This window comes from Sus scrofa, chromosome 16 (genome assembly GCF_054392235.1).
Source record: "Sus scrofa isolate SSC_HxYL_T2T_F1_AM1 chromosome 16, Sscrofa_HxYL_maternal_Yorkshire_Landrace_v2.0, whole genome shotgun sequence".
In the NCBI taxonomy this organism is placed as follows: domain Eukaryota; kingdom Metazoa; phylum Chordata; class Mammalia; order Artiodactyla; family Suidae; genus Sus; species Sus scrofa.
The window spans coordinates 41,004,845-41,018,698 of NC_139398.1; positions in this window are offsets into that span (position 1 = coordinate 41,004,845).

Genomic DNA, 13,854 nt, shown 5'->3' on the forward strand with positions numbered 1-13,854 from the left:
TTGCAGGGAGTTCCTGTGGTGACTCAGCAGAAACAAATCTGACTAGCATCCATGAGGACACAGGTTCAATCCCTGGCCTTGCTCAGTGGATTAAGGATCCAGCGTTGCTGTGAGCTGTGGTATAGGTCACACACGTAGCTCAGATCCTGCATTGCTATGGTTGTGGCATAGGCCAGCAGCTGCAGTTCTGATTCGACCCCTAGTCTGGGAACCTCTGTATGCCGCAGGCGCAGCCTTAAAAAGACAAAAAAAAAAAAAAAAAAAAAAATGTTGCAGAAAATATGGGCCAGGGGGTGGGGGGACTCTCCTCTGCTGTTGCTTCCAGCACAGGTAGGAGTCAGCCCTACTGCAAATAGGGCTGACATCACACACTTACCCATGAATAACGATGCTTTGTTACTTTGCCTAAGGAGATGGGGCAGAATTCTCATCATCATATCTACCCTTATTTTCAGAATGAATTCTGTTATATTCTTGTTTTGGGGTGTCATTAACTTCACATTCAAATCTGTGGCAACTTTGGCTGATTGAGACTGGAGCCTTTCTCCACTAGAGGGTCTCCACTGGAAGTTCCTTACTAGGGCTTGTTTTCACTCCATATTGCATCCCACAAGCACTTCGTGAATCACTACTTTCACTGGATCTTAAGTGAAACTTGGCAGGGGTTTGCTGTGGTCCTCATTCAAATCTGCCAGCCTTCAGGGTCTTATAGTAAACAGATTTGTTTGTTGCCTCCAAATCCAGGAAAGCTCACCAAACACTATATCCTTACTTAGCTGTGAAGTTCACCTCATTTTGTAGGGAGTATGTTTCCCACATGTTACAATCCTTGGGTACCTGGAAACTTCACTAAGGTGGCAGGATTATGTATTATCATGAAATTATCTACTATCTTCTAGTAAAGCACCACAAAGCTTCTACTCCTCTGGTATTATCAAAGTGATTTTTGTCAAGATAGTGGGCCTGTATGATATCCTGAGGGATGGTCAGAAGATTAATTCCCTGCAAAATAAATTCTCTATAATTGGAGATACAACATGCCTTTTTCTCCACTTTGTAATTTTCATAATTTATTCTTATTAATTTTTTTTTGTCTTTTTGCCTTTTCTAGGTCCGCTCCTGCGGCATATGGAGGTTCCCAGGCTAGGGGTCCAATCGGAGCTGTAGCCACCAGCCTACGGCAGAGCCACAGCAACGCGGGATCCGAGCCACGTCTGCAACCTACACCACAGCTCACGGCAACGCCGGATCCTCGACCCACTGAGCAAGGCCAGGGATGGAACCTGCAACCTCATGGTTCCTAGTCAGATTCGTTAACCACAGTGCCACGACGGGAACTCCCACTATTAAATTTTTAAGCAGTACAAGGTTACCCTTATTTATTGCTGCTATTTCTTCTTTTTTATTGAAGTATAGTTGATGTAAATTGTATTAATTTCTGCTGCACAGCAAAATGATTCAATTATATATGTTTATATATACTCTTTTTTAATGTTCTTTTCCACTACAGTTTATCATAGGACATTGAGTATAGTTCTCTGTGCTATACAGTAGGACCTTGTTGTTTATCCCCTCCATGTTTAATATCTTATATCTGCTAACCCAAGCCTCCCACTCCATCCCTTTCCCTGCTTGGCAACCGCATGTCTATTTTCCTTGTCCTTGAGTCTGTTTCTATTTCATAGATAGTTTCATTTGTGCCATATTTTAGATCTCACATGTAAGTGATATCATATGGTTATTTTTCTTTCTCTGACTTACTTCCCTTAGTAGGATAATCTCTAGTTGCATTCATGTTGCTGCAAATGGCATTATTTCATTCTTTTTTATGGCTGAGTAGTATTCCACTGTATATGAATATATATCTCACATCTTCTTATTCCATTCATCTGTCAGTGGACATTTAGGTTGCTTCCATGTCTTGGCTATCATGAATATTGCTGCTATGAACATACAGGTACATGTATCTTTTTGAATTATATTTTTGTCCAGATATATGCCCAGGAGTAGGATTGCTGGATCATATGGTAACGCTATCCTTAGTTTTCTGAGGAACCTCCATACTATTTTCCATAGTGGCTATACCAACTTACATTCTCACCAACAGCATAGGAGAGTTCCCTTTTCTCCACAACCTGTCTAGCATTTGTTATTTGTAGACTTATTAATGATGGCCATTCTGACTGGTGTGAGGTGGTGCCTCATTGTAGTTTTGATTTGCATTTCTCTAATAATTAGCAGTGGTGAGCATTTTTCATGTGCCTATTTGATAGCACATGTCTTTTGCAAGACATTAAGATGTACTTCTGTCCATGACAGGTAAAAATTATACATATGTTATATATAAAACTTCCAAATTATAGTAGCTGTTAGATTTATATTGGTAGGACCCAAGGGGGAAAAGAAACATCTGGAACTGCAGCTGCAACCAGAATTGCTTAAACTAAAGATAATCTAATACCTGCTAATTCAACTTATACCTGATATTTGTGGTATTAGTCAACTAGGAAAGTTTAATGTGGATACAGCAAAAAATCACCACCTCTTAATCTTTTAAGTCTTTCATAGCAAGATCAATTTCTACTGTTCTTCTGAGCTGCAGTATTATTTCTGTTTTACTATTTTGTTATGGGATGGGAAGGTTCTGGGTTTCCCTTTAGCATTTCCTATCATGATAATCCTTACTCGTTGAGTAAAGGTGGGAATTCTATCAGTTGTTTAGAATGTTAATTCTATTTGAAAGCTGAGGAATAAAATATAGGTTAGGTTTAGAGCTTTATAAGATGGACAAACAATATTATTTATCCGTCTCTTGATTGAAGGATTGTGAGATATTTGAATTAACCTAGCTCTAGAAATTGGGTGAGGAAATTTAAATTGTGGTGACTTAAGTAAAGCCTCCATGCTAGGGTTTATGCAGTTCTATGCTGATGTCAGGGAGCCTATGATCAATATGCCACCACAAAATGCCTTATGGGTCATACTGTTCTGATCCCTTTGCTGATATCATTGCTTTATAGTCACTATGACCTGATAGTCTAAGAGCAATATACTATTTCTTACCTTCTGACATCCTGAGATCCAGTATCACACTGAAGTCAGGAGTCCTTTTGACTGCAGTATCTTATACAAGCATCACTGTTCTCCAGAGTACAGTTCCATGCGGTACCTTTTAGGGATGCTGGGACTCCACTTTCTGGAATTTCTCAGAGCCTTGAAGTAGTGAATGTACACTGGGCTCTTTAGAGAGCATAGTTAGGGAGCAGTAGAGCAGTTCACTGCATTCAGCCCTCACTAACATTTACTAATCTCTGAGCCTTTAGATTCTTTCCACTACATTATACCAAAGAATTTGATGACTCTTTTTTTTCTTTTTAATTTTATTTTGTTTGAAGCATGTTCATCATTAAATCTGTATGCTGGCTTATTTGAGTGACTGCTCTCTGATTGCGGTTTCCTCAGTCCTAGTTCTTCCTCTTCTTCTTTTTCTTTTTCTTTTTTCTTCCCTTTCCTTCCTTTCTTTTTGGTTTAGAGAAGCCCTTTCAGTATTTCTTTTAGCCTGGGTTTTGTGTTGCTGTATTCTTTTAGTTTTTGTTTGTTGGAAAAAATTTTTTATTTCCCCTTCTATTTTAAATGGTATTCTTGCTGGATAAAGTATTCTAGGTTGCATATTTTTTTCCTTTTAGCACTTTAAATATCTCTTGCCATTCCCTCCTGGCCTGTAGTGTTTCTGTAGAGAAATCAGCTGATAATCTTATGGGGGTTCCCTTGTAGGTAACATTCTGCTTTTCTCTTGCTGCCTTTAGGATCCTCTCTTTATTACTAACTTTTGCCATTTTTATTATTATGTGTCTTGGTGTGGGTCTATTTGGGTTCAATTTGTTTGGGGCCCTCTGTGCTTCCTGTATCTTGAGCTCAGTATCCTTTAGATTTGGGAAGTTTCCAGCGATAATTTCTTCAAATATATTTTCCATTCCCTTATCTTTTTCTACTCCTTCTGGAATTCCTATTATGCATAGATTGGCCTGCTTTATATTATCCCATAGGTCTCTTATATTGCTTTCCTGTTTTTTGATTTGGTTTTCTGTCTGCTGACCTGTGCTGCCTGATGGGAGGGGGAGGGAGTGGGAGGGATCGGGAGCTTGGGCTTATCAGACACAACTTAGAATAGATTTACAAGGAGATCCTGCTGAGTAGCGTTGAGAACTTTGTCTAGATACTCATGTTGCAACAGAACAAAGGGTGGGAAAAAAAAATGTAATTGTGATGTATACATGTAAGGATAACTTGATCCCCTTGCTGTACAGTGGGAAAATAAAATTAAAAAAATAAATAAATAAATAATAAAAATAAAATAATAAAAACAAACAAACAAACAAACAAAAAAAGAATTTGAGTTCACCGTAAAGTTTACCAAGCTGAAAAGAAAACAAAAAAAACAAGAACCACATTCACCTGCTCAAGCTAGCACATGAACCAAGGAACAGCTTGGTAACTGAATGTATATTGATTGATTTAACCCATTCTAAAATCATTCCCCTCCCTCTTAGGTCTAGAATTTTCCATTTTCTCACATTTTCTCCACACCTACATCCATATAAACCGTATAAATTATCCAAATCTTCTAAGCTTTCTCTGCCAAGGCATGTGTGGTTGCCATGGCCAAATACTCTTGGCTCTGATTCTGGTTATGTCTGGGGACAATGTGAAGGCTCATGAGAACCTGGTATATGATCCTGGTATTGGAAAGTCAGTGCTTTCCAATAAGACCTATCTATGGGGGGAGGGGAGGCACAGCTCCACCATTTTCTTCCTATAGATTCCCATTCCAAGTCTCAGGATCCCAGTTTCCCCCCTGGTCAAAGGCCTAGTGAATTCATTTAGCATAATCTGACAACTTATGTGATCAAAGTTTTAAGCTTGGCTTTGGCAGTTACAGCCCTGAGGACTTTTTTGAGACTTTTGTCAATTATTTCCTTTTCTTTTAGCCATGCAATTAGAAGTGACTCTTTCTCCCCAGCCTCGTAGGACTTTCACTTTTCAGGGCCATTGTTCTCTCCCATAGCAGTATCCATTTTGTCCTCCAAAGTTTCACCTTGTCTTCATTAGAGGTCAGGTTGTAGGAAACATACAAACTCTAATAATTAGAGAAGGACCTGAGGTAATAAAAAGACATTCAGTAGCTGTTTTAGGATGTGTCATGGAAGGTTATATAAGTGTCAAAAAATACATAACCTCCAAAAGCTTAGTTGCTTATATAGAGAAAAAGATTTCTTACTCACTCATGCTGCATGTCTAATGTTGGTTGGCCAAGGGCTTCCTTCATTCACCACAGCTACTCAAAGAATTTGACTAACAGAATCATTATTTTGACATATGCTTTCAAAATCTCTGCAGCAGTGGGAAGAAAATATGGTTAATTGCATACTGGCTTGAAAACTACCACATCACTTCTGGTCAAATTGTTTTGGCCAAAGCACATATTGTGGCCACACACACTTCAAAACAAGTGGGACAGAGCAATCCTACTGTGTGCTCAGAAGGAAAGAGTGAAAATGTTTGTGAATATCTCTACTATTCACTACAGAACTTAGAGAATTTTTAGCAGGGTATGAGACTCAGGCTTTTATTCCAAGCAGCCTGAAACAGGTATAAAACCCCATCTTTTTTTTTTTTTTTTACCAAGAATAAACCTGTATTGGCACACCATAATCATCTAAAGTCTATACTTTTACCTTAAGATTCCTTTCCTGCTCTTGCACATTCTGTGGATTTTTGACAAATATATAATGACACATACCCATTATTTAATATCATATATTTTCACTGCCATAAAAATCCTCTGTGCTCTGCTTATTCATCTCTGTCCTCCTTAACCCTGCCAATGAGTAATCTTTTTATCGTTTCCATAGGTTTACCTTTTCCAGAATGTAATATAATTGAAATCATATAGTACGTGGCCTTTTCAAATTAGCATCTTTTACTTAGTAATATGCACCTGTTTCCTCCACATTTTTTCATGGCTTGATAGCCTTTTTTTTTTTTTTTTTTTTTTTTTTTTTTTAGTGCTAAATAACATTCTGTTATCTGGCTGTACCAGCTACTGAAGGACATCTTGGTTGCTTCCATATTTGGGGAATTATGAATAAATTTGCTCTAAATACCTGTGTTCAGGTTTTGTGTGGACATGTTTTTAGCTCCTTTGCATAAAAACCAAGGAGTGTGTGGAGTTCCTGTTGTGGCGCAGTGGTTAACGAATCTGACTAGGAACCATGAGGTTGCGAGTTCAATCCCTGGCCTTGCTCAGTGGGTTAAGGATCCGGCATTGCCGTGAGCTGTGCTGTAGGTTGCAGACTCGGCTTGGATCCCATGTTGCTGTGGCTCTGGCATAGGCCGGTGACTACAGCTCCAATTAGACCCCTAGCCTGGGAACCTCCATATGCCGCAGGAGTGGCCCCAGAAAAAGGCAAAAAGACAAAAAAAAAAACCCAAAAAAACAAAAAAACCAAGGAGTGTGAATGCTGGATCACATGGTAAGAACAGGTTTAGTTTTGTAAGAAAATACCAGTCTGTTCCAAAGTGGCTGTACCATTTGGCATTCCTACTAGCAATGAATGAAATTTCCTATTGTTCCACATTTTCACCAGCATTTGGTGTTGCCAGTGTTCTGAATTCTGGCCATTGTAATAGGTATATAAATAAATGTTTTAACATTCTTTTATGATAAGTTAATTATCTCAGAAAATCTTATACATGTGTATATATGCATGTGTATATTTATATGAAAATTCACCAGTTTATGAAAATCCATTATGATGTCAAAGAAATTTTATCCCAATTCAAATAGTAGTTTTTTTTACAATATTACGTCTCTAGTTTACTAGATGCTACAAAAAGAAAGTAAGGAAGATTGGAAAAGAAATATCCAATACAGAGTGCTCAGAGTACTGTGTGAGAAGATGTCAGTTGTATACATGACTTTAATTGAGAATCATATTAAAACATAGTAAGTGAATAAGTGTCAAAAAGCATAATATAGGTAGAGAAATAAATGTAAGTCCCAAAACTTAAGTGGGGCTTATTTGGGGCATTATGGGTTGAGATAAGAGTTAGAGGAAGGAGTGGTAGAATTTTATTTGTTTATGAAGAACCTTAAATTCACAAAAGAAATTTATAATAGAAATCTAAGTATATATAATTCAATTGTCCTAATATGGATTAAAAGAAAAAATTCAAATTCATGTCAGTGCTAATGTTTAGTCTGTCTATTAACCTTCTCTAAAATATTTAATTATAACTAATTTAAGTGGTCTTAAGACTTGTGGCTAATTTTTAGTTGTAATTGAATAGAAAATGAGTCTCTGATATGCATAAATAGGACAAGCCAGGGAGAATTTGGCAACTGTGCTCTTTGCTTAGAACACATCAATATATAGTTGACTGATTAAACTAAAAATGACAAATAATTATAAAGCATGTATTAAGTAGAAAATGCTTACTTTTAAAATTCTTTCAGACATTGTATTATTAGAATGTGAAAGGCAATTGCTAGAATATTACTGACCAACTTTTTCTTTAATTTTAAACTAAAAATGCTTAAGGAAAATAAAACATTTGATTCATTATCTATAAGAAAACATTTGATTCATTATCTATAAGATCTAGACTTTGATATTACATGAGGGGTGTGTTCTACCAATTTTGATATCTGTTATTATGACTTACACATGTCATAGAAAATATTCAATTCATTACAAATGCCTTCCACTGAAGAGATGGAATTACAATGCCTAGCTAATCCTGCCTGCTGAGCAATCTTCAGATATGCCTTTACATATATGGACTCTAAAGGAGGAATACATTTTAAGACTGTGACTGACAACACAGCTGGGCTGAGATGAACATATCATGGCATGACTCTGGAAGTATAAACTCTTGAACTGAGTCTTAAAATTCCTTTCATGTGGTTCATTTAAGCAATCCACATCCAAGTCATTGAAAACCTTTGCTTCAAATATGCTAGTGAAAGACTGACACATGGAAGTGGGATGTATCAAAAATTATCTAATGCATGCCCTCACAGAAAAATTTTAATTCATATAACTCTCCAAAGTAATATACTATGGTGGCACACTCATGACTCAGTAAATCACCTCACTCTAACACATATTATTTCATTATAATTTGATACTCAAGTACTGTGTATAAAAATCTTTCTCTATGAAGGAAAAGTTTCTGTATTCTTTTACTTTTGCAGCCTTATTCTAATGTATAGTACTGAATTTTTCTTTAATTTATGTTTCAATATAAGATAAAAGAGTTATCTGTAACCAGAAACAGGAATAAGAACCAGTGACAGCTTTCTGTAGCCCTCATCTCAAGGAGAAGAAAACAAAATAGCCCAAAATATGACACTTCCAACAGGCTTATTAATGACGTTTTGTCTGGAAGCCAATTGATATGATAGAGTACAGTCATGTGGACAAAAAAAAAACTACTAATTTTTTTGTTAAACAAGGAAGACTAATTAAGAAATAAATCTCCATTAGTTTGTCTCCCTTAGTACAGTTAGCAGATGAAATTAGAGTAACTGAAAGAAAAAAAGCATAACCAAGTTTTAAAAAAAGTTCTCACTCTTCTAAATTAGGTCATTCTGATGAAGTAGATCACACTATATAGCAAGGGATCCACAGTTAGGAATAAATGGAAAGATTAGTCTTGTTGAGCAAATTAATAGGCATCAGTATCCAAAAATATTAACTCTACTTAGAAAATCTCATAGTTTCTTTTTCCAGAGGTACAGTAGGGTCATTTGAAATATTGTACTTTTTTCTATGCTAAATTAAGTTTGTTTTTTTCATGTCAAGACTGACTACATACCATAGCATGAGTAATCATTTCCATAGATTCTTAGGGGATGAACATCTGGCCCATATTTGCTAATGATGATCATGTTTATATGTTACTGCCAGACTGGACTTGGCATGCTTATGTAGTAATTTTGGCTATTTTGATAGCTGCTACCACCAAATTGAATATATGATGTTTCAGATCAATTGTTAAGACATCGGAAAGCACTAGATAAGTGATAACCTGGTCCAGTCAGTCTGTGATGCTTAGAAATATTCCTTAATAACAATTTGCTTGAGTCTACATTTAGAAATGTTATACATTGTATTTTCCATGAATACTAATCCTTAAATAAGGTGGTTTAACCTAATAGAATGATTGAAAGGATTTTCCTATACTTACTGATAGATATTTATTTGGCTGTATTAAAAGGACCAACAAATTCCTCTAAATACTCTGAAACTGATTACTACTAACCTAAAAGGTAGATAACTGATCCTCAAGAGGAGGGAGACGATCCACCTTATTTCCCTGACAATTTTCCCAAAGGTAATGTTGTCCCTTGTTATGTAAAATGATTTCCTAAGGCCCAAAGCATATCAGATAATAGAAGGTGAATTTTTATTTACATTGTCTTAGAAGAACTAAGATGTTCAAAATTATTGTGCATTCTTTGTATGAAAAATAATACAGTATCCTAATACCACACATTTTCCAGTCTTTAATTTCTGTAAAAATAATTCTGAGACATAACTTTTAAAAAGGATGCAAATAATTTTGTGGAAAATGTTAAGCTGTTTAAAATGAAACAGTATAAGCTCACTTGCAAAGTCAACAAATAATGGCAAAAAAAAAAAAGTAAAGAAAAATGTCCAAAATAGAACAAAGACAAAATTGAATAAGTGACAAAAAGAGTATAAAGTATAAATTCCAACAACAAAACCTGAAGACATTGGAAAGAAATGAAAGAAAGCTTAAAATTAAAACTTATAAGAAAGAAGACTGGCAAAATAAGATTACAATTCATAAAATACAAAACCCACAGAAAATTAAAAGAAGAAAGTTGTGATGAATATAAATAAAAATTACCACATTTAACTAACATTTATTAAGTACTCTTATGCATCTGGTGTTGATTTTGACCAAAAGAAAATCACAGATTTGACAAAGGAGCAATGGGTACAGACTGATATATTTAAAGTCTCTAAGATTTCTTTCATTGTTTTATGTGTTTGTCATCCTGCAAATTAGGAAGTAATCTGCTTAGTAAAACCTTTAAAGTATTATTATATTATGCACAAATTCTCTTACATATTTTACAGAAATGTGTGTAAGTATTTTCTACAAAATACATTCCTTCTGACAGCTCCAAATGGCCACATATTACCCTGGGTTGGTTAACTCCCCTTTGTGCTTATTGAACTTATTCCTATAAACTCTTTAGTCCTTTCCACCCAATTAATGGGACAAAATGCCTAAATAAACAACAAAGTGAAGACCTTTAAAAGTTCTACTACCCGCAATAAAAGGACTTCATTTTGAATGATTATAGCTCAGAGTTGACACTTTACCGTGACTGACAGTATAGACATCCCCCCTTCCATTTGTGTGCCCCCAGTAATGACACCCACCTCACCAAGCTTTCAGAGTTTTCATACATCTGCAGTTAAAGTCACTTGGCCTTTGGCCTTCTGCCTTCAAGGGTTAGAGGCATTGATTTAGGAAGAAAGATTAAACTAACCATAGCTAGACCAAAGAATAACTAAAAGAAATAAAAAGCAAAAAGATGAAGGAGTGAGGAAGCACATTAGATGGTAAAATGAGGAAGTCATTAAGCAAATGAAACCTTAGACTGAGTAATTAGCAAAATTTCCTGAAACAAAAGAGCTCTTAACCTCTGAAGTACAGTTGTCCTGTGACCAAAGTGATTGAGCTGCCCTTGGGTCAGGTAACACTAGATTGGCAGCCCATGGCAAGCCTCATTAGACTAACAATCCAAGTCAGACAAGGGAAATTCCCTTAATGCTTAACACCTAGCTTTGTTTGTGGTAACATCAAATCGCTGTTATTTCTTTCTCACTCTTGAAAAGTACAAAATAGTCTAGATAACTGTGCCAAAAATCAATCTTCATAGTCTTCTGGGTAAATTTTTTTGTTATCCATTTCAGAGTCATCTAGATCCAAGCATCTATGGGGCAGGATTCTTCCTATCTTTGGCTCTTGGTATGGTGCCTGACACTGTGAGTGTGAATGATGAATGAAGATGTCTGATAAATTAGTCTAAAAAATATGCTAAGTCGAATTGTTTTTTCAGTAACCACTAGATATTTTCTAATTTCTGATTCTAGATCCTTCTGATTTCATTGCCAATGTTTCTAAAAGAATGATTCAAAGGAAACTGGTCATTCATAAATGTTTATTGCTAATTAGACACCAGAGTTTCACTGTATCTCACCATTCATAATGTTTTCCATGTTGTGCAAAATTTCATAAGATATTTTCATCTCCAAGCCCATGGAGGTGCCAGTTTTCAAGTTCTGTGTTGAACACTAAAGTGCCCTTAATAAATGAGTCCAGATGGAGTGTGTATGTAAGATGGGTTGGGTAAGTACGTGAGATGTAGACCACAAATAGCTTTATACTCAATCACTTCATAAGATGCCACATGGCCTGGGGTAATTTTCCGTTGTAGAATCTAAATAACATTGTTCATTTGCTAATGGTCTAAATATCATAATTAGGACATGTTGCTGCTATAGAACTCTAATTACTGATAAAAAGCAACTTTCATCATGACCTTCTCCCATTTAAAGAAAATGATCATTATACCTAACTCCAGCCCTTGATCATTCCAATAAAGCATTTCTGAAAATGCCAAACACATTGCTTGGTTTAGAATTGCTGTTCTAAATGGGAACTAATGATTTATGTCTTTTTCAGATGTCATACATCTGGAATCATTACCAGGTGAGAATCAAAATAGCAAAAAGTGGAGGCCTCAGCAACCATAAGACACATGCTTACTAAGGTTGCAACTAGCCATGTACTACTTCTCTCTTTCATATCATCTCATACCAGAAGCATTGCAAAGCAAGCCAAAAGGAAGTTTAATCTAGTCAGGTCCAATCACAGCAATATGGTTTCATGTACCTTAGCATTCATCAGACCCACGGGATCTCTCTGAAAGCATACATATCTGTTTGTTGTCTCTGCATAACACCAAGGCTGGGTGGTGGTGATGTGGGCTGTTTAAGTGGTGATGTGATATGGAGAGTCTCTCTGTTTAAAAAAGTACATCCTTCCCTCCCTAATAGTCTATTACAATGACTGAAAGTCCATTACCAGAATTTTTGTAGACTTTTATATGTCCCCAGTGAAAACTTAAATATCTTTAAGAGGAACATCATGGTAACCTATATTAACTAAAATCTTGATTACCTTGAGAACAAGCTGTGAGCAGATCTTAGGGGTAGGCAATAATAATGGGGTCTTGGAACCGTGAATATTCATTAATTCATCCATTTAGCACTGACTGGGCACCTATTTTATTCGAGTCAATAACATGATTTTAGTGCATAGAGATGCATAAATTTGATGTCTGTATTCGAAGAGTTTAGAGTTCACTGGAGGAGATGGGTAAGACATAAGACAATCAAGGTAGAGAAAGTACCATGATGGAGAAAGGGAACTATGGAAGCATGTGGGAAGAGCACCTAAACTGGACTGGATTGAGAGGAGACAGCTTGCTTGAGGAGACTATATAAAATTAAATTTTAAAGATGTCACCCTTCAATAGGGCTTTACAGAAAAAATAGGACATTCTATTAATATTATTATGTTAATGAAATTTAGCACAATAGGAATAATTTTTGTGACTTCTCAGATATAATAGTTGTTTTATTATTAGAATTGCAACATGACCCATTAACTGAATGTTAATCAGTATACATGTACCATTTTCTAACTTGGTTCCTCTGGAAATTGAGCAAATGCATTGTCCTTTTGGTGTCTGAGTTACCTCGTTTGTGAAATGTGCAATTGGCATCCCCAGTTCTAATTTGTTTAGGGCATCTTTCCTTCCCAAGTTGAGGGTTGGTACTGGGTCTAAGATTCTGAGATGACAGAGTCCCCTTCCTCCAAAAGAGTAAGTAAATGGTATGTGAATGTTCCTGACAAATTTTACTTATGTCACCATTTTGTATAGTAACAACCAAATCTCTGACCTTATAAAATAGCTCTTGGTATTTACCACCACATTTTAAATTTTTTCTCTAGAAACTTACCTTTCTTAGAATATTATCTTTTTTTTTTTTTTTTTTTGCTCCATCATAAGTGACTAGGTATAGTTCCCAGTGTTATACAACAGGATCTCATTACTTATCCATTCTGAGTTTGTTTCTAATTTATGTAATCTTACTGCATTTGATGTATCCCTGCAGGTCAGATTTAAAATTAATCTTGGGAAAAAAATCCTTTATGGAAAGGGTATCATAAACAAACACTCTAATAAATAGCATAAATTTTGGAATCAAACTGTCTGGATTTCTCTCTTGATTCCACTATTTAATAGCCAGATGATCTTGGTCAAGTTATAAAATGAAATAATGCACATAAAGCCTTCTCATTAGAACATTATCTAAAGGAAAAAAATATGTTAAATGCTACATTGATTTTTGTAACAGAACAAAATTTATCTAAAATCATGAAATAGAATGTAGTTACCAAACTTCTTTAAAATTTTTCAGCAGGCTTTCATTAATTTAGGCAATTTAAAAAAGTCTTTAATTGAAGTATAGTGTTATTGAGATATAGTTATTAATTTACAGTATTTAATGTTATAGGTGTACAAAATAGTGACTCATAGTTTTAAAGGTTATACTCTCTTTATAGTTACTACAAAATATTGGCATTATTCCTTGTGCTGTGTAACATATCCTTATAGCTTATTTTATACCTAATAATTTGTACTTCTTAATCCCCTATACCAATTACCCCTATCTCCTT